Raw genomic sequence first — 22,231 nt, forward strand, 5'->3', positions numbered from 1 at the left:
TGGACCACCCTGTATAGTTGCTTCAACAGCTGTCCACACGACTGATGAAATCGTCGCTACTCAACTCTCATTATCTTTTTAGCAGTGAATACTTAATGTTAGAGAATACAACAGATACAAAAATTTAATCATTCGAAATTGTTCCAGATTAAATCCATCCGGGCTGCAAACTTTTTCTCAAAATTAAAATTTGTTGACATTCGCTACATATTTTATTCGGTTTTTAAGCTACTGTCAAGTGATACTTGCATCTGAGATACAATGAAGAGCCAAAGAAACTGGTACACCTGCCTAATATCGTGGAGGGTCTCCGTGACCAAACGGAAGTGTCGCAACACGACGTCGCATGGACTGGACTTAGCGTCTGAAGTAGTGCTGGAGGGAACTGACACCATTAATCCTGCAGCGCTGTTCAGAAATCCGCAAGATCATGAGGAGGTGGAGATCTCTTCTGAACAGCACGTTGAAAGGCATCCCAGATACGCTCAATAATATTCGTGTCTGAGGAGTTTCGTGGCGGAAGTGTGTAAACTCAGAAGAGTGTTCCTGGAGCAACTCTGTAGTAATTCTGGACCTGTGGGGTGTCGGATTGTCCTGGAATTGCCCGAGTCCGTCGGAATGCACAATGGACGTGAATGGATGCAAGTGATCAGACAGGATGCTTGCCTATGTGTCACCTGTTAGAGTCGTTTCTAGACATATCTGGGGTCCCATATCACTCCAACTGCACACGCCCCACACCATTATAGAGCGTCCACCACAGCTTGAACAGTCCCCTGCTGACATGCAGGGTCTATGGATTAATGAGGTTATCTCGATACCCGTACACGTCCATCCGCTCGATACTATTTGAAACGAGACTCGTCCGACCAGACAACATGTTTCCAGTCATCAACAATCCAATATTGCTGTTGCCGGGCCCAGGCGAGGCCTCAAGCTTTGTGGTGTGCAGTCGCCAAGGGTACACGAGTGGGCCTTCGCTCCGAAAGCCAATATCGATGATGTTTCGTTGAATAATTCGCACGCTGACATTTGTTGATGGCTCAGCATTGAAATCTGCAGCACTTTTGGGGAAGGGTTGGACTTCTGTCACATTAAACGATTCTCTTCAGTCGTCTTTGGTCCCTTTCTTGCAGGCTCTTCTTTCCGGCCGCATCGATGTCAGAGGTTTGATGTTTTACTGGATTCTTTATATTCACGGTACCCTCGTGAAATAGTGGTATGGGAAAATCCCTACTTCACCGCTGCCTTGGAGATGCTGAATCCCATCGCTCGTGCGCCGGTTATAACAACACGTTCAAACTTACTTAAATCTTGATAACTTACTATAGTAGCTGCAGTAAGCGAACTAACAAATGCGCCAGACACCTGTTGTCTTATATAGGCTTTGCCGACCGCAGCGCCGTATTCTGCCTGTTTAAATATCTCTGTATTTTAATACGTAGGCTACACTAGTTTCTTTGGCGCTTCATTGTATGTACGTCACATGCATGAGCAAAGAGTTTATATATGAAGTACATAAAAGACAGGCCAAGTGAAGCATTGGTACTTTTAATTACGGTTCATCTCTGACTGATGAATGAAGCTTTAGTGTTTTTATGCTAATACTTCTCACTGATAACCAGCAAATCAACTTATTGAAAAATGGAAACCATCTTTACTGCTTGTTGCGGCCCATGACTTTTGTATATTAACAATTAATGTTACAGCCGTGATATGGCTCTGAGCACTATGGTACTTAACTTCTGAGGTCATCAGTCCCCTAGAACGTAGAAGTATACTACAGGCCATTAAAATTGCTGCTCCACGAAGATGACGTGCTACAGATGTGAAATTTAACCGACAAGAAGAAGATGCTGTGATATGCAAATGATTACCTTTTTAGAACATTCACACAAGGTTGGCGCCGGTGGCGACAGCTACAAAGTGCTGACATGAGGAAAGTTTCCAGCCGATTTCTCATACACAAACAGCAGTTGACCGGCGTTTATAAAATAAATAAAATAAATAAAAAAATATGTATATTGTTATTTAAATATGTTAATTATTCTATCTGTATGATGGTGATTGTGATTGCAATTGTATTTGCTTATCTGGAACGTGGACGTTTAATTATTCGTTATCAGACGCTTGACAATGGCTTTTTCGTAAAGGCAATGTTACTCGTAGTTGACCGTGAAATAAAACTGAATAATCGGACTTCGTAATTACATCGTTTCCAAAGACTGCTGCGGTAGGTGTGGACTCATAATCTAAATCTCAATATTACAATAATTTGCCAGCCATGCCAATACGTCGTACAGAGGTGATTGTCTACTAAACATAAAAAAGTTACACAGTTAGTTAAATCAGATATATTCAATGAATAAGCCTACAGTTCATAATCCTACTTACTTTTATAAATACAATTCTTTACAGAATCGAGTGCCTAGTGTGGTTGCAACTCGCAGTATTCTTCTATAACATGAAATATGGTGGTGTGCCAGACAATAAAATAAAATACGTGCTTCTCGCACCACTTCAACCAGAGCTCTCTTTTTCTTAATCAAACATAAGAGTAACGTAATTGTGCTTTTGTTTTATCAGCGACACAGCGCTGCAGTTGTGTGCCATAGGCTTTATTTATTTGTCACTGATTATTTATTTAATTAATATTTCGCGTTTCCGAGGAAACTCACGCTCGGCATGCAAATGTGCCTTTATATTGCCCCCTGAATTGCGAGGCGAAAGGACACACCTGCAGGCGAGCAATTCACCTAAAGGCACAAGAAAATCTAAGTTATCTACAACTATTTACATGACTTACATTACACATTATACACATTATATACAAAATTTGAATGATGCGGGTGCGCCGTAAAAGTTCTTATGTTGGCAGATAGAGTGCGCGCATGCGCAGAAGCGTCTGTGTAACTGCGGGACTGCCGTTATATCGTACAGTTAGATCACGCGGCACAGTATTGCAGTTCATATTGTTCGTGTGCGCGCGTTTTTCAGTCGTTGCACAAAGAAAATATTCAACCAAGATTACATATGTAGACTACATTCTATGACAGGTAACTTAGTTTTAAATTTACAATATTTGTTATAACACAATACAACTTAGATTGTTGAATGTTCTTAGTTACATAGTATTGTTTTGAAATACTTCAAAGAAAAATGTCCGTATTTTTCAGGTGCGTTGACCTATACACATCGTGTCGTTATTACAGTTCATATTCATCCGCTGCACAATAATTTTTTACAGGTTAGTATCGTTGTGGTAAAGTTTTTTGATCACAGTAACATCGTTGTATAACAACGTGATTAATACATAAGCGTGTCCATTTCTCATTTCCATTATAGTCGTAGTGATGCAGTTCGTTGTGACTAAAAGCATTGCTTATTACAGATCAGACGTGACCCGTCGAGTAATTGTTCCACGTGCAGTTCGTTTTTTACATTCCGTGGAAGCTTGGTTGCAGAACCTCGGACGGCACATAGCTGGCGTCGATCCTTGGACAGTCCAGGTAAGAGTGTCCGTCACATTTCGAGAACATTTCATTCCCTGAAGTTCCAACCAAAATTCTTCCACCCGTCGTGTTGTTTTCTGGACAGGCACTTTGTGTCCATTTAATCCAGTTAACATCTTGAAGTTGGGTACTGTAGTAATGTCACTAGACGATGCACGAATTATGCACTTCACATTTTCAGTTTTTTGCTGAATATAGCTCACCTAAATGTCGTAGTTATTAATCAAGGAAATCGTTCATCGCGTTTACATAGATACGCTGCATAATGAATGGCATTAACAGTTTCTTTCACATAGGTTTCCGCGTAGTTGCAGAGTTAGTAATGTTCGTTAATGTCCGTGAACAGTGGTTCACTATGCAATGTCTTTTTGGCACTCGTTTTGTTCAAATTTTTACATAGTAACAGTTACACTATACATCAGTTAAAAAAATAAGTAATTATACATACACACGTCACATATTTTCTTAGCATAAACATAATATAGTTGCACATAAACATGTTTACATCATCATTACATCGCTATAGGTTATTACATTGTGTCACATTTGATTTCATGAATTGCAGATATTTACATCCTCTTTAGCGGTTTTGCTGGGATATTATCGATGTTTTTTGTGATGTCATCTGAAATTAAGATAGGTTAGACACAACATTCATTACATCAGTAGGCAAGACCAGGCGTTTTCACTACTCAATAAATATTCAAAATAGTAAGAGAGAGAAAATGTTCGATTCCACGCGTTTTGTGCGTGTGTGTAGAGTGTCTGTGTGGCCTTGACTACTGATAGATGCTTTTCGTGTTGAGAGATGTGCGTCTAATCTATTTCTCAAAGTAAAAGATCGCTCCACAGATGACGTCTGTCAGTTCGTCAGGTGTCACACCAAGTCAGTGGTACCTTCAGTAACAAATGTTCCGTGAAAAATTAATATGTCATCCACTGCTACGTAATCATAAATTTTACTTTAATATTCCGTCTTTCAGGTGGAGGCGCGCGGTGAAAGAAGAGTTCTTCTGTCTTCAACTGCGTCACTGGAACCGCTGAAATGAAAATTTCTATACTACTTATTATCTGTGTTGTAACAACAGAGTTTTTCGAGTTGCTTAGCAATATTTTGATGGGTATGACTTTGACATTATTCAGCATGAAATGCTCTAAGATCTCGGTGTGCGTATAGCCCAATAATTTTGTTAGTTCTAGGATGTTGTAACAGATACGCACCAGGATGCGGTATGTTAACAATTATATAAGGTCCTTCATATAGCAGACGCCACTTAGCGTTGCGTCGTTTGAGTGCTACAGATTTATGATGAGTACGAAGTAGTACAAGCATTCCTACCTCGAATTTTTGTTTTCTTTTTATTATGTTTCTGTGATGTTTGTTTCGTATTTGTGCGTGATGTGTCAATGTAGTCAATACTTCTTTTATTTTCTGTTCAGGTGTGATTTCCTTGTCTGACAACTTAGGTAATGGTTCTATCCACTGATCGTTCTGTTTGCAATTGAACATGATCTCGTTAGGTGTGTAATTCGTATCGTAAATATTTAAGTTATTGTGTACGTCTTCGAAAAGACTTAGGTAGGACACCCAATTAGTATGTTTTGATGAAATATAGGTCCTCATGAATCGATTTAATTCTCGGAAAAGTCTCTCAGTCGCGTTACATTGTGGACTAAACCTCGAAATAAATATACTTTTAATGTTATTGTCCTTCAAGAAATTTCTCCATTTGTACCCAGAGTACTATGCTGCATTATCTGATAGAATTGCTTTAGGTTTTCCCACGTGCGTCAGGTAATCACTTGAGAATCTTCGTATTATAGCATTTGCAGTGGCGGATTTTAAAGCATAAAGTTTTACATGTTTAGAAAATATATCGTAAAAAGCTAAGATATATTTGACGCCTCCAGAGCTTGCTGGATGCGGTCCACTGATGTCAGTACACAGAATTTCCAGGGGTTTACTGGGTAAAATAGAATGTAAATCTGTTTTTGTGGATAAATTCTGAGGTTTTGATTTTTGACATATGACACATGTTTTTAGTTCCCTGTAAATTTTTCTTCTCATATTGCTAAAAGAACAGTATGTGCTGAGCTTTGCCAAACACTTTTTCGTCCCATAATGACCCCAAACTAAGTGTGTGTGCCAAATTAGATTACGTTCAGACTCTTTGGGAATGCATACACACCAGTTAGTAGCATTTGGATGTCGGCGGTAAAATAACACATCATTGTGTAACTTGTAATACTTAGTCAAAGGATGATTGTGTTTTTCTACCAGTAATGTTATTATCTTATACCAGTGAGGATCAGATTTTTGTAATTCAGCCATGTTTCTGGACATATCAATATAATATTGGTGATACTGCTTGTCTTGCATTAAGAGAATCCTGTAGTCATTTATATTTTCTAAGTCACTGTTGGTATCATTCATACCTTGTGGAAGCCTAGACAAAGTGTCTGCAATGGTGTTGTCCTTACCTCTTATGTACTTAATTTCAAAAGAGTAGTTCTGAAGTGTAACTGCCCACCGTGATAGTCTAGGATGTACAAGTTTACAAGTTAACAAAAATGTCAGGGCCTGGTGATCGGTGTAAATTACTGTATGTTTTCCAAATAAATAATAATTGAATTTCTTGAATGCCCATACTATGGAAAGTGTTTCTAACTCAGTAGTGGAGTATGTGCGCTCACATTCAGTTAGAGTGCGACTCGCAAACCCAATAATTCTTATCTGTTCCTCCTCTTTATTCTTTACAACTTGAAATAAGCAACAGCCCAAGCCAGTACGTGAAGCGCCACAAGTCATACAAAAATCTAAATTGAAATCTGGATGGCTCAATATGTTAGCATTCACTAAAGCATGTTTAATTGTATTAAAGTCATTCTGGCACTGTTCCGACCAGATCCAAACTTGATTCTTTCTGAGTAGATTTAGCACATGTTTACTGTTCAAAAGTGGTTGCGGCAAAAAACGTCTGAAAAATGAACATAGCCCAAGGAATGATTTTAACTGCTTTTTAGTTCGAGGGCTAGGAAAGTTTCTGATAGCATCTAATTTACTGGGATCCGGACGTATGCGCTGTGAATTAATGATATGTCCTAAATACTTTATCTCACTGCAACCAAATTTTGATTTTCTTAGGTTGGCTGTGACTCCAGCTTGTGCAAATTTTTCTAAAATTCCTTGAAGAGTGTCAACGTGTTCATTCCAAGATTGTGTAGCTATCAGTATATCATCTACATAGTGTGTGACTGTCTCAACTAAATCGTCGCCAAGCACGGTATCCAGGGCTGTAATGAATACCCCAGAGCTGACATTCAGTCCGAAGGGTAGAACACAAAACTGATAGGTTCGCCCCCCGAACATAAATGCAATATATTTCCGAGAATCAGGAGTGATACCCACCTGCCAAAACGAATTAGCGAGATCTATTGTGGAAAAATATTTTGCATCTAGAAATTTCTGTAATTGCTCTTCTAAATTTTCAGGTTTTGTGTGAACCGGTAAAATTATTTCATTAATAGCTCGTGCGTCTAACACTAACCTAATGCTTCCATTTGATTTTTTGACAACAAGTAGAGGACTACAATAAGGTGAGGTGGATGGTTCAATGACCTTCCAGTCTAACATTTGTTTTAATTCTTGCCACACAGCAGGTCGTTGAGATAACGGTACGTTATATGTCTTATGGTAGAAGATCTTGTGAGGCTTAACTTCAATCTTGTACACATACGTGTTGATAACACCTAATCGTTTGGTAAAAACTTGTAAATATTTGGATAACACTTCCTGTAGTTTTATACGTTCATGTACACTGAGAGCTGTAGCTTCACTTATCTTATGATCAAGCAATGTTTTCAAGTCCATTATCTCTGTGTCAGATGAGTGTGTTTGCATGTCTTGAATGTCTTTGTCAAGTACTAACTGAACCTTGTACCCTGTACAGTGTTTGTCATGCTTTAGAGTTCTCCTGTCCAAATCAATAATAATTACACTGCCTTTATCATTTAAAATACATTTACCTTTGGAGAAGTCTATAATGCAGTCCTTCTCGCTCATAATATCTATTCCTAATATGCAATTTGTCACAAGGTTTTGTACAACCAGGAATGGCCATTGTACGGTTCCATTACCTATTTTAACGTTTACAAAAACTTGCTTCGTAACCCTACATGACTTATTACCTAGTGCAGTAGTTATTTTACAGTTTTGGGCAGGAAACTCAGGCACAGGTTCCAATTCACACATCTTTTTATAGAAATTAAAAGACAAAACGCTCACAGCTGCACCTGTATCTAGGATAATAGTAGTTGGAATCCCACCTACTACACCAGTAGTAGATGCTAAAACAATTTCATTTGTGTTTAAACGACATTGTGTACTGTCTTGTAAAAGTTCATCTGATATATTGTTATTGTGGTTGTATCTTATAAATAAAACAGGTAGTTTTTGTTTAGAATTACTCGGCATATCATTATTCTGTTGTTCAAGTGTGGTGTCAAATAACTGATTAACATTGAAGTCGCCCCCCAAGAATTCTTCAGCCACGACCTGGGGCAAAGTAGTGACTGTTTCTAGTTTGTTGGATTAGCATTTGTACTAGGTACTGACACAGATTGAGGTTGTGCATCAGGTGTCATTTCTATTATATTCACATTCGGATATTGCCTATTATGATCTCCAAACTTTTGCGGTTGTTGTTGCTGTTGCGCATTATAACTTACCTGTCGGTCGTAAGGTATGCTCCAATTTTGACCTGGTGGCTGCTGTGGTAAAGCAGAGTTTGAATGAAAGTACTGATCGTTACGAGTCCAACCTTGATGCTGTCTTGGCTCGTAGTTATTATTATTTCTATTTCTGTTTGTGTTTTTGTTATTACCTTTGTATCCGTTGTTACCGTTGTAGTTATTACCGCGGTGGCTTTTGTATGGATTGCCGCATGAAATGTTATTACTGTTGTAACTATTGTTTGTATTGGAATACGCGTGTTGATTTTGATTTCCGTACTGAGACGGCATGTGAGTTTGCTGTTTTTTGCTGTACCGCGTATCCAACTGTGGGCGCGCCAGAATTGTGTTGGCAAGCCTGCATGTTTTGCATACCACTAGTGTAAACATTGTGGCTGCTGTTTTGCCGCGCGAAGCGCTGATCTTCAAGTAACATGTCAACCGAATCTAAAGCTGTTAAAAAATAATCTGAATCGTCATCCGGGATATGTAGAAGTTTTTCCTTAATGTTGAAAGGCAATTTGGCCTTCAACGCTCGGAGTATATCACGCGTTGCGACTGGTTCGTCTAAAAAGTGTCCCATGTTCAAGTATTTTTCAAAATATCTGCGTAAGTTACCATTTTTACTGTTAAAAGTTTCAGGTTCTAAAATTTGTCTTCTGAGTCGCTCCTGGACGGATTGCGACCAGAATTTGTTCAGAAAAGCACGCTCAAACTCACTGTACGTGGTACATACGTCAGCTTGACTGTATGCCCAGACAGCTGCATCGCCTTGGATGTAACCGACAATATATGAAATCTTTTTCCGGTCACTCCAAGTGCGTGGAAATGCGTTACTAAAAGATTTAAGAAAAATCACCGGATGAATGGTTCGTTTTTCTGGGATAAAAATCTGAAATTGCCTGTGTTTCATTAAGCTTTCATCTTCCTTCGCATTGTGATATGGATTTATTCCACTGTAATTACTGGTATGTTCAGCTGGCGAGTAATTACGATAATGTTGCTGTGGTTTACCATGATAATAGCTTGTGTTTGTGTTTCCACATCGTGGTATATGTTGTAGTCGTGGTGTGTTTTGTTCTTGTGTATTTGTCGTGTGCGGAATGTGTGTATCATACTCGAATGTATATTGGTTTCTGAACTGTACATTTTGACTGATATTTTTGTTACATTCAGACTGTAGTTGATCGGTGAATTGTCTCATGGGTGCAGTGACGGATTGTACTGCGTCACTGATCAGCTGTTTGTTATTAGTAATGTATTGCGCTACGGAGTCGTGCACAATTGTTGGTAAATTTTCACGTAAGCATCTATCAAAATGTTTGTCTTTGTTCTCAACCCAATCATGAAATTCTTTATTAATATTTTGAAAATGAGCTGTGGCATCTGATTGTAAGATGTCAGTCAGGTGTTGTTCAACATTGTCAAATTTATTCTGTACGTCAGTAATTCGTTTTTCAAGGTTGTCATGTACTGAAGAATATGTTTGAATTTGTTCAGTAAGAACTTCACACGTGACATTAAGGTTTTTTACTTGTGTCTGTAAAAGTGCTACGTCAGTTGTAGTCTTTTCTTGTCTCGTATTGAGCTGGGAAAATTTAGTACTGAGTTCGGTCATCTGTTTGGTCAGTGTGGCGTCTATAAGTTCCACACGTTTACACAAAGTGTCATTACCTATTTTGATTGCTATGAGATCAGATTTGATTTCGTCATTTTGTGTTTTTAACTGTTCATTTTGTGTCTCTAATTGTGCCTTTAAGGTTGCCATGTTTTCGGCGTTCTGTTTCCTTATGGTTGCCATATTTTCTGCGTTTTGTTTCATTAGCATTTGTAACATGTCGGCAATGTTTACCGTTTGAAGGTCTCTGCCCCCGCCGCGTCATTAGACGTGACGTCATGCATTAACATGGGCTCTGATTGAGATTTTGAAATTTTTGTAGTGGACGGCCTATCGTCAAAATTTTCGTCAACACTTGCGTCAATGTTTGATGAATCGTCACTACCGGTTGCTGTCGTAAAGTCATTTTCTAACACTTGTCTCACGTCCGAGTCGGATTGCGTCTGAATAGTACGTCCTTGCTGTTCCATTTTTGCGTATTGTTTTCTAGTTATTACCATGCCACACGTGATATATGTTTCAAGAAAATTTTTGACACTGATTTTAAAATAAAATGTAGTTGAGCATGAATCGCTCGTAGCAACAATGGCTGTCTGTTAATTTAAAAATATAAACTGAATTTGAGATTATTGGTAATGGTTGCTGGCCATGTTACATGATATCGTACAGAAGTCGGCCATATTGTACACTCGTGTATTGGTATTGTTGCATACGTTATTGTTTAGGGAAAAGTACTGAGAATGAAATTTATCACTGAAACAGTTATGCGGAAAAGAAACACTACAGAATTTACTGAAAAGCTAATACACTGAATTATACGTCTGGTCAAGCCTACCAATGCAAAGATGCTGCGTCTTACCTTATTTTGCTGGAAGTTTCATTGCGTCTTCCCGCAAAATTTCAGAATTGGAAAATATCTTCAGATTTTGTTATCTCTCATACATTGACGTCCAGGTCCAGAAAGTTGATTTTTTACATGAAACAAAGAGAACAATGTAACAAATGACAAAATAACAAGTCCTGTCATGGTCGCCAATATAAAATAAATAAAAAAATAAAAATATATATATATATATATATTGTTATTTAAATATGTTAATTATTCTATCTGTATGATGGTGATTGTGATTGCAATTGTATTTGCTTATCTGGAACGTGGACGTTTAATTATTCGTTATCAGACGCTTCACAATGGCTTTTTCGTAAAGGCAATGTTACTCGTAGTTGACCGTGAAATAAAACTGAATAATCGGACTTCGTAATTACATCGTTTCCAAAGACTGCTGCGGTAGGTGCGGACTCATAATCTAAATCTCAATATTACAATAATTTGCCAGCCATGCCAATACGTCGTACAGAGGTGATTGTCTACTAAACATAAAAAAGTTACACAGTTAGTTAAATCAGATATATTCAATGAATAAGCCTACAGTTCATAATCCTACTTACTTTTATAAATATAATTCTTTACAGAATCGAGTGCCTAGTGAGGTTGCAACTCGCAGTATTCTTCTATAACATGAAATATGGTGGTGTGCCACACAATAAAATAAAATACGTGCTTCTCGCACCACCTCAACCAGAGCTCTCTTTTTCTTAATCAAACATAAGAGTAACGTAATTGTGCTTTTGTTTTATCAGCGACACAGCGCTGCAGTTGTGTGCCATAGGCTTTATTTATTTGTCACTGATTATTTATTTAATTAATATTTCGCGTTTCCGAGGAAACTCACGCTCGGCATGCAAATGTGCCTTTATACGTTGCCTGGTGAAACGTTGTTGTGATGCCTCGTGTAAGGAGCAGAATGCGTACCATCACGTTTCCCACTTTGATAAAGGTCGGATTGTAGCCTATCGCGATTGCGGTTTATCGTGTCGCGAAATTGCTACTCGCGTTGGTCGAGATCCAATGACTGTTAGCAGAATATGGAATCGGTGGGTTCAGGAGGGAAATACGGAACGCCGTGCTGGATCCCAACGGCCCCGTATCACTAGCAGTCAAGATGACAGGCATCTTATGCGCATGGCTGTAACGGATCGTGCAGCCACGTCTCGATCCCTGAGTCAACAGACGGGGACGTTTCCAAGACAACAACCTTCTGCAATAACAGTTCGACGACGTTGCCGCAGCATGGACTATCAGCTCGGAGACCATGGCTGCGGTTACCCTTGACGCTGCATCACAGACGGGAGCGCCTGCGATGGTATACTCAACGACGAACCTGGGAGCACGAATGGCAAAACGTCATTTTTTCGGGTGAATCCAGATTCTGTTTACAGCATCATGATGGTCGCATCCGTGTTTGGCGACATCGCGGTGAACGCACATTGGAAACGTGTATTCGTCATCGCCATAATGGCGTATCACCCGGCATGATGGTATGGGGTGCCATTGGTTACACGTCTCGGTCACCTCTTGTTCGCATTGACGGCACTTTGAACAGTGGACGTTACATTTCAGATGTGTTACGACCCATGGCTCTACCCTTTATTCGATCCCTGCGAAACACTACATTTCAGCAGGATAATGCACGACCGCATGTTGCAGGTCCTGTACGGGCCTTTCTGGATACAGAAAATGGTTAACTGCCGCCCTGGCCAGCACATTCTCCAGATCTCTCATCAACTGAAAACATCTGGTCAATGGTGGCCGAGCAACTGGCTCGTCACAATACGCCAGTCACTACTCTTGATGAACTGTGGTATCGTGTTGAAGCTGCATGGGCAGCTGTACCTGTACACGCCATCCAAGCTCTGTTTGACTCAATGCCCATGCGTATCAAGGCCGTTATTACGGTCAGAGTTGGTTGTTCTGGGAACTGATTTCTCAGGATCTATGCACCCAAACTGCGTGAAAATGGAATCACATCTCAGTTGTAGTATAGTATATTTGTCCAATGAATAGCCGTTTATCATCCCGATTTCTTCTTGGCGTAGCAATTTTAATGGCCAGTAGTGTACTTAAACCTAACTAACCTAAAGACTTCACACACATCCATGACCGAGACAGAATTCGAACCTGCGACCGTAGCAGTCGCCCCTGACATTGCTCGGCAGTCAATAACAATTTGCGTTACGTAATTTCTCTGTACACACTTCCCCCCTCCCCATTTCGTAGACTAACTTATATACTGAAAGAATGAACATGTGTAAACCTGAGTGAACTTCGAATAAATCTAACTGAGATGAAAATAGCAAATGCAATGGAGGTTCCAACCACGGCGTAAGCATGCACATGGCAACATACTAAAGGCACAAAATTTTTGTTTCCGGTAGTGCTAGTACCGTAAACTCTTACATTGATCATAGTTACAAGGCATTGAAAAACACGCTGAGAGAAGTCATAAGAAAATACAAAGAATATACGTGAAAAGCAAAAATATCCCTGTGAGCTAAAAGACGTTTCAAATTATCAGTGGTTTTTATACACGTTAAGATTACAGAAATCCAACTAATAGAAATTCAAAAAATGGTTCAAATGGCTCTGAGCACTATGGGTCTTAACATCTGAGGCCATCAGTCCCCTAGAACTTAGAACTGCTTAAACCTAACTAACCTATGGACATCACACACATCCACGCACGAGGCAGGATTCGAACCTGCGACCGTAGCAGTCGCGCGGTTCCAGACTGAAGCGCCTAGAACCACTGGGCCACAGCGGCCGGCAAAAGAAATTCCATTACCGTAATACATCCAGAATGTGAATTTGATTTTGGTTGCTAAAAGTGATATAGGAATGATCAAAAATAAATAACACATGACAGCGTACTTTTGCTATCATTTTTATAGAAGTATTGTCTTGGTTATCACAGTATCTCCTGAAAGCTTATACCACTGATGCATCATTACCTGGCCAGTGATCTTCATACTACCTGAACGTAGCATTCTTCTCTCGGAGCATGCCACTTCGGAGTGAACGCAGTTTCTTGTCATGTGCACAGTATGCCACGCTGCAGTTAGGCAAAAAAATTTCTGACGATCTGTATGTGATACAGAATTGTTTACTTATGGTAGACTATCAACTTCATATCAACGTGCGATGTAGTAGGCTGATGTCGGAACATAATCAAGAAGCATTTTCATTTTATGTTCTGATGATATTTCGTGGCAGCCATGTTGTAGTTAGACCAGAAACGAATTACGAGCATCGTTGACCGGTGCGCTCAGGCAGTTCGACATGCAGGTAGTATAGAGAACACTGCGTGTGTCACATCGAGTCAAAGATAGCACCAGTCCGGTGGAATGGTCTCTGGCCCTAAAGGGAAGTGATTCTGTAGTTAACGAATACTGCGAGATGCGAGACGGTAAAGTTTTTCATTTGTACTTTAAGGGTGGTCCCCATAGTCTCTTGGTAAAGTGCCTGCCACGAAACTTATTTGTGACCATGAAAAGTAAGAGATTCGAGAAACCTGAATCAAAAATTAAGGTTAACTTCTCGTAGTTGTGGTTCACAGTTACGTAAAATTTTGTAAGTGACGTCGTGGCAGGAAGCAACTCCATTCAAAGCAGTATTACGTACTCACTCCGTGTCAAGATGTAATAAAGCTGAATACCAGTTCCGTCAAAAGTTTTCCTTTAAATACGAAAACGTACGAAAATCGGATGTAAGCGAAAATAAAGTACAACACAGTCAAATCGAGCAGATCACACACAGATTCGTAAGTAGGAACAAATGTACGTGAGTCCACAGAACACTATGTAAAGAAACCTTCCATTTTACAGGAAACTTAAACAAATAATGAATCACTTACCACACGTTTTATTATGCATGCGAGCAAAAATAAAGCAGAATGCGAACAGTATGATTATGATGCAATTCAAAGAGTGCAACACGAACAAAGAGTCGCAATTAGGAACACCATGTTATGAAACCATCTTCTGCTTACAACGAAACAAAACAAATATGGAAGACGTTAATTCACTCAATAAGAAAATGACATGAGAAAGGATTGATAACTTTCCAGCGCTCCAAGTGGCCTGGCAGCGAACCAAGATCTTACAGGAAGTCCCTACATGAATTTCACCCCCTTGGTCATTAGGTAAGAGTCCGCACACACAAAGTGATACACCTGCGTTACTACGTAAGCGGAATTAATCGTTACATTCTCTGACCAATTCGAAGAATAAAAAATAACCATGAAGGTATAATAAGGGGAACTGTCATGACTTGAAAGCGACATCCGTCATGTCATTTGTCCTAAACATTTGCTTCTAGTGGATGTGTTTTGATCAAGACAACCAACCTGATGATTCTGATTATAGCCAAAAGAGCAAAGGAATTACGTTTCATTCGTTATTGAGTCGTTCAAACGATATTTTCTTTCACATACACGAATTTTGGTTGTGGTGATCACTTTTACGTAGTGGTCGTATTTCAGTCGTTCGACCTTAGATTTCCTATCAGTCCAACTCCAAAAGCTCTCCGCTCCAATGCAATGAGAAGGAAAGATTTTAAACAGACCAAATATCGTAAAATATGTTCACAATGTCTTCGGGAAGAGAACAGGGCTCAGTCCATATTGAGGACAATAGTGAATTACGAACAACCTTGTTATACTACATACTTCTCTTGTTGTTTACATTTACGACGCTAAATCAATCGTCTAACTAGACCAAATATGCCTTTAAGACCAGAGAAACGTCTAAAAATACCCTCCTGACACTGTGCTGTTCGTATCCACGAAATCACTGTAACACTTACTTTTTAAAACATCCGTTGAGTGCACACGACAGAAATTAACAACAAGAAGCAATCGCAATCAGTAGTCTGTTAGTGTCTTGGGGCCTCAAATACGGCAGCGCTGGCACAAAAGACTTACATTATACGTTGCTTTGAAGCCATTTGATCGAGTGTTATCCTTAGGTATGTTAGTGTTTTGTAAGGAAAATTGGTAGATGAAGGGCTTGGGGGCAGAATTCAAGGGTTATTTGTTGCTGTAATTGTTGCCAGAGTATGTTGAAGGGGTTATCTAGAGAAACCATTGGTTATGCTAGGAGATAAACTCGTGAGAGGAAGATGGTGGGACTCTCGGGGTGAGTAAAAGGTGTAACTGATGGCAGAACAGAAGGCGACGCCAGGGTACTGGAGTAGTTACACGAGATAAGGGAGGAGGGAGACTTGGGACGTCACCTGTGTGTAAGAGATGAGGTAGTGGTGTTAGATGTGTCCTTGGAACACACGTGTGCTTGATGGTAAAATGTTAGCACATTTGTACTACACGTAATTACAATAATCAGCATCGTGACCATTAATAGCCGTTGGACATGCACTACTAGATAAATGTCACGCACAAATTTCTCCAACAGTTGCATTTCCAGCCATATGAGTTCGTACTGCTACTGTTTGATTTCTAATACGCTCCCATTTTTCAATATGTCAGCGTCTAGATCTTTACCTGTCTTAAGAGATCCAACAACGAACTTAACTCTACCTTCCATTCACCTAGCTTCATTTCTCATTCAATTGGATTACAACACTTTCTCAAGATAAGACGGGAGGTCATTTACGTAAAATACTTAGTAAGATTACAATAAACAGTTCTTAGTTTAGGTGTTTAAATTAAGTTGACTTGTCGTCAGTATATAGTGGTTGCAAGGTATGGTACCAAAAACGAGCAACGTTCCGTGTCCAGTTACGTGCAGTAGCCTCACGTAGCTTCTAGGAAGTTCGAAGTGTATCTAGACGAGATCATGCACTAACCTGTGCAGCTAGTTCAAAATTTGTCACAATCGTCCAGCGCAGCTTCTAGTCAGCTAGAGAGAAATGTAATAGACCTCTCTTGAGGTGTACTGTTGACGACGTATATTTGAGGGTGCACGAGGGCAGAGTCTTTCATGACCGTTGATAACTATTTTGAGGTACATATGTTTGGTTTACGTTACTGTTATTACATAGAAGCTTGAACTAAAGCACCCAACACTGTCGGTGAGAACAGGTAAGCGAGGAAATCACTGAAATAAGCAAGAAGACTCTTATCAGACAACGAATTTATGAACCAACCGCCCAGAAACACATTAGTACCACGATCCATTCTCCTTCTTACAGCATTGTATTGAACCTCGCTGGAGCAACGAAGCGATCCATTGCGAATAGATGAAGCCCATTCCTGTTTTCAAGAAGAGCAGTCGGACAGATGTGTTACAGGACTATACCGCTGATTTTAGTAATGGAACATTTGGCCTATGAAGGCCGTAAATCCCCACTGTTAATAGCACCATATATGAGCAGTGATCGAGTGAAACTAAGTTCTTCTCGTCCATGAGATCCAAAAGGAAATTTATCACAGTGTTCAAATTGAAGGTGTGTTCGTTGACTATGGGAAGGCATTTGGTAAAATTCTGCGCTGTTGCTTATTGAAAAAATACTAATTTATGGAATATCGCATCAGGTTTGTAAGTGGATTCAGGACTCCTTAGTACTTTCAAACAATCACGTCGATCTAAAAATGCAAATCTTCAGATGTGTAAGTAACTTCAGGCGTACCCAAGTGAGGGTTACAGGGCCATTGCTGCTCACTAGAGCACACTCCTTGCTTTTCAGTTACATTACAGGTGCTATTTTTGATGCAGCAGGCATCAGTATGTATGCGATCCTGCCCAAACGTGTCTTATAGGGTGGCTAGGAAGCTGTTCTCGGATAGGTAGACAACATACAAACAAATCACAACAATGGTTTTTATTACGATGAAGTACACAACTGGACATTAAAATTGCTACACCACGAAGATGACGTGTTACAGACGCGAAATTTAACCGACAGGAAGAAGATGCTGTGATGTGGAAATGATTAGCTTTTCAGAGCATTCGCAAAAGGTTGGCGCCGGTGGCGACACCTACAACGTGCTGACATGAAGAAAGTTTCCAACCAATTTCTCATACACAAACAGCAGTTGACCGATGTTGCCTGGTAAAACGTTATTGGGATTCATCGTGCAAGGAGGAGAAATGCGTACCATCAGTTTCCGACTTTCATAAAAATTGGATTGTAGACTATTGCGACTGCGGTTCATCGTATCGCGACATTGCTGCTCGCGTTGGTCGAGATCCAATGACTGTTAGCAGAATATGGAATTGGTGGCTTCGGGAGGGTAATACGGAACGCCGTGCTGGATCCCAACGTCCTCGTATCACTAACAGTCGAGATGACAGGCATGGCTGTAACGGTTCGTGCAGCCACGTCTCGATCCCTGAGTCAACACACGGGGACGTTTGCAAGACAACAACCATCTACACCAACAGTTCGACGACGTTTGTAGGAGCACGGACTATCAGCTCGGAGACCATGGTTGCGGTTACCCTTGACGCTGCATCACAGACAGGAGCGCCTGCGATGGTGTACTCAACAATGAACCTGGGAGCACGAATGGCAAAACGTCATTTTTTCGGATGAATCCATATTCTATTTACAGCATCATGATGATCTCATCCGCGTTTGGCGACATCGTGGTGAACGTACATTGGAAGCGTGTTTTCGTCGTCGTCATACTAGCGTATCACCCGGCATGATGGTATGGGGTGTCATTGGTTACACGTCTCGTTCACCTCTTGTTCGCATTGACGGCACTTTGGACAGTGGACGTTACATTTCAGATGTGTAACGCCCCGTGGCTCTACCCTTCATTCGATCCCTGCGAAGCCCTACATTTCAGCAGAATAATGCCCGACCGCATGTTACAGGTCCTGTAGGGGCCTTTCTGGATACAGAAAATGTTCGACTGCTGCCCTGGCCTGGACATTCTCCAGATCTCTCACCAACTGAGAACGTCTAGTCAATGGTGGCCGAGCAACTGGCTCGTCACAATGCGTCAGTCAATACTGTTGATAAACTGTGGTATCGTGTTGAAGCTGCATGAGCAGCTGTACCTGTACACGCCATCCAAGCTCTGTTTAACTCAATGCCCAGGCGTATCAAGGCCGTTATTACGGCCAGAGGTGTTTGTTCTGAGTACTGATTTCTTAGGATCTATGCAACCAAATTGTGTGAAAATGTAATGACACGTCAGTTCTAGTATAATATATTTGTCCAATGAATACCCGTTTATCATCTGCATTTCTTTTTGGTGTAGCAATTCTAATGGCCAGTAGTGTAGATTGACAATACTTAACTTTGGGTCGCAAGCAACTGGCGACATGCATATAATCAATGTTCTTCGTTGTATACAATGTCTATGCGAGTAACTCACACGAGTTCATATGGATCACTAATCATGGCCCTTCTGGTGCGCGGTTTCTAGTTCAGGTCTGCCGGTGCCCCCGCTAGTGCGCGCCTTCCACTGTCCGGCCGAGCCTGGCAGGAACGGCGCTTATATTCTCTTCGGATAGGGGCCGCTCCTGTCGTGGTGAGGTCCTAGCAGCCTTCTATTGGCTGATGTCGTCTCACAGCCTCCTCTGCGGTTACGTTCTTGATCTTCGTGTCGGCGGTTGTCGTTACACCGGAACAGTATGTGCTTGTGATTTGCATGAGGCTGCTAAAACAGCAGCCCACTTTGGAAATCTGTTCACTGGTTTGCCTGCCTGCGGGTGTTGACTTCTGTAATTCAGTTCGACAATACGGAGTGGATTAGGGGAATGTCTGCATATTGTGACGCGCCTGCTTCTCTGCATCTGCATCTATGGCATGGTGTTTATGAAGAATCAAAACATTCGAGATGCTCTGTCCTGTGATATGTGTTATTTTCTGTAGGTCTGGCAGTTTTGACACTTTTACCTTCTAAAAGCATAGAAGTACTTATGAATGATACTGTCTATATAAATCTTCTGGTGGTAAATGTCGGAGGCTCTGTGTAGCTGATCGTCGTTGATACCACTGTATACAGGAAACAAGTGACTACTTTCCGTAGAAGCTAAATAACATGTGTCAGTAAAAACGCCTTTTTAATGCTTCTGAAGAATGTTTTTAATCACCGAAATGTGTTTCGCCTTAATTAAAAAGGCATCTTCAGTGGGTGTTTTGAAATGTTACCTGGTGTTGGTTTACACTTATTGATTTGGATCTAAAACACTTCACATAAAAGTTTGAAAGTGAAACGCAAAAGTACTTACAGTTAAAAATGTGTCTCGTTTCTTGAGGACTGTACTGCATTCATTAGTGGGGTAGCAGATTGAACGTCGAATTGTTTTTATTATTTTGTATATTATTAACATGTTCAAGAAATGAGACACACTTTAAACAGTAGCTACATTGTCTAGTACCGTTGTAGCTTAACCTAGAGCTACACATTGGACATTTCTACATCTACATCCATACTCCGCAAGCCACCTGACGGTGTGTGTCGGAGGGTACCTTGAGTACCAATATCGGTTCTCCCTTCTGTTCCAGTCTTGTATTGTTCATGGAAAGAAGGATTGTCGGTATGCCTCTGTGTGAGCTGTAATCTCTCTGATTTTATCCTCATGGTCTTTTCGCGAGATATACGTAGGAGGGAGCAATTTACTGCTTGACTCCTCGGTGAAGGTATGTTCTCGAAACTTCAACAAAAGCCCGTACCGAGCTACCGAGCGTCTCTCCTGCAGAGTCTTCCACTGGAGTTTATCTATCATTTCCAAAATGCTTTCGCGATTACCAAATGATCCTCTAATGAAGCGCGCTGCTCTCCGTTGGATCTTCTCTATCTCTTCTATCAACCCAATCTGGTACGGATCTCACACTGCTGAGCAGTATTCAAGCAGTGGGCGAACAAGCGTACTGTAACCTACTTCCTTTGTTTTCGGATTGCATTTCCTTAGGATTCTTCCAATGAATCTCAGTCTGGCATCCGCTTTACCGACGATCAACTTTATATGATCATTCCATTTTAAATCACTCCTAATGCGTACTCCCAGAAAATTTATGGAATTAACTGCTTCCATTTGCTGACCTGCTGTATTGTAGCTAAATGATAAGTGATCTTTCTTTCTATGTATTCGCAGTGCATTACACTTGTCTACATTGAGATTCGATTGCCATTCCATGCAAATTGCTCTCATGTTAATTCATTAGTATCGCAAGATGGGGAATTCGGTTAGTGAAGTTGCCATATTTAGGAAGCAACGTGTCAACAAAAATGAATAATAAAAGAACCATTTGAGTAACAAGAAAAGCGTAATGTTATGCAATTAACTTAATAATAAGTTAATTTTTCCTGATCCACAAAACCTTTCGCCTTAACAAAACTGATTATACAGAGTGTATCATAATTAAGGGCGTCAACGCGTACAGTTGAAAGTCACAATACTACAAGTAAAAAAGTATGAGCAAAAGTGGACTCTAAAAAGCGTACCTTAAGAGCTATGAACACTTCTTCATCTTCGACACTATGAACCAAATCTCTTCTGCTGCAAACTCTCGGCTTTCCATATTTCCAGAGGTGGCAGTGTGGAGCTGAACAATGAAAGAGACGTCAGGTATGCATAGGCTCTAAATTGCTTACCTTAAGAGCTATGAGGACGCTCGTAAGGTATGCGATTGAGAGCCCTTGTTTATCGAGAATTTTTATTTATTTATTTATTTATTTTTTTTTTTGCTTCTGGTACAGTATACTTTCAACTGTATGCGATTAAGCCATTGATTAGGATACATCCCCTGTATATAACTGAACAAAAACTAAACAGACAATTTACTTCACTGTCTATTACTTAAATTGAACAAAGACAATCAATTATAACGAAAAGTGAAGCTGTTGTTGACAATTTTCAAGTGTAGTTAGCTTAACTGGGTGCATTAATCCATTTAACCTTGAAGATCATTATATCAGGACCTTAACATAGCATTCTATGACAACTTGTCGTGACAAATCCATAATCAGTAACAAACACTGCTATGAAGTTAGACCAATAAGTTCCCCAAAAAGCTAATCGTACGCTGCGTAGTCATATTACGCACACACGTTTTAGGTGAGAACGGTGTCTGATACATCGTGGTCCAATTTTCTCAGAGTTGCATTTTTTATTTTTTTACTTCCTATGGCTTTAAATGCAGCGTCAGATTACATCAGTAATACAGCATCAGATTACATCTGGCGCATTTTGAGATAGATGACATATATATAAAATATATGATATATATGATATATATATATATATATATATATATATATATATATATATATATATATATATATATATATATATGTTGTTGTTGTTGTTGTGGTCTTCAGTCCTGAGACTGGTTTGATGCAGCTCTCCATGCTACTCTATCCTGTGCAAGCTTTTTCATCTCCCAGTACCTACTGCAACCTACATCCTTCTGAATCTGCTTAGTGTATTCATCTCGTGGTCTCCCTCTACGATTTTTACCCTCCACGCTGCCCTCCAATACTAAATTGGTGATCCCTTGATGCCTCAGAACATGCCCTACCAACCGATCCCTTCTTCTGGTCAAGTTGTGCCACAA

At 40.2% G+C, this 22,231-nt stretch overlaps 1 protein-coding gene across 2 annotated transcripts in view; it reads left to right on the forward strand.

Moving 5' to 3' along the window:
* Window positions 1-22,231, forward strand: part of LOC126417492 (caspase-1-like) — a 139,495-nt gene that overhangs the window by 20,363 nt on the left and 96,901 nt on the right. The window lies entirely within an intron of this gene.

This window comes from Schistocerca serialis, chromosome 1, assembly GCF_023864345.2.
Source record: "Schistocerca serialis cubense isolate TAMUIC-IGC-003099 chromosome 1, iqSchSeri2.2, whole genome shotgun sequence".
Lineage (NCBI taxonomy): Eukaryota > Metazoa > Arthropoda > Insecta > Orthoptera > Acrididae > Schistocerca > Schistocerca serialis.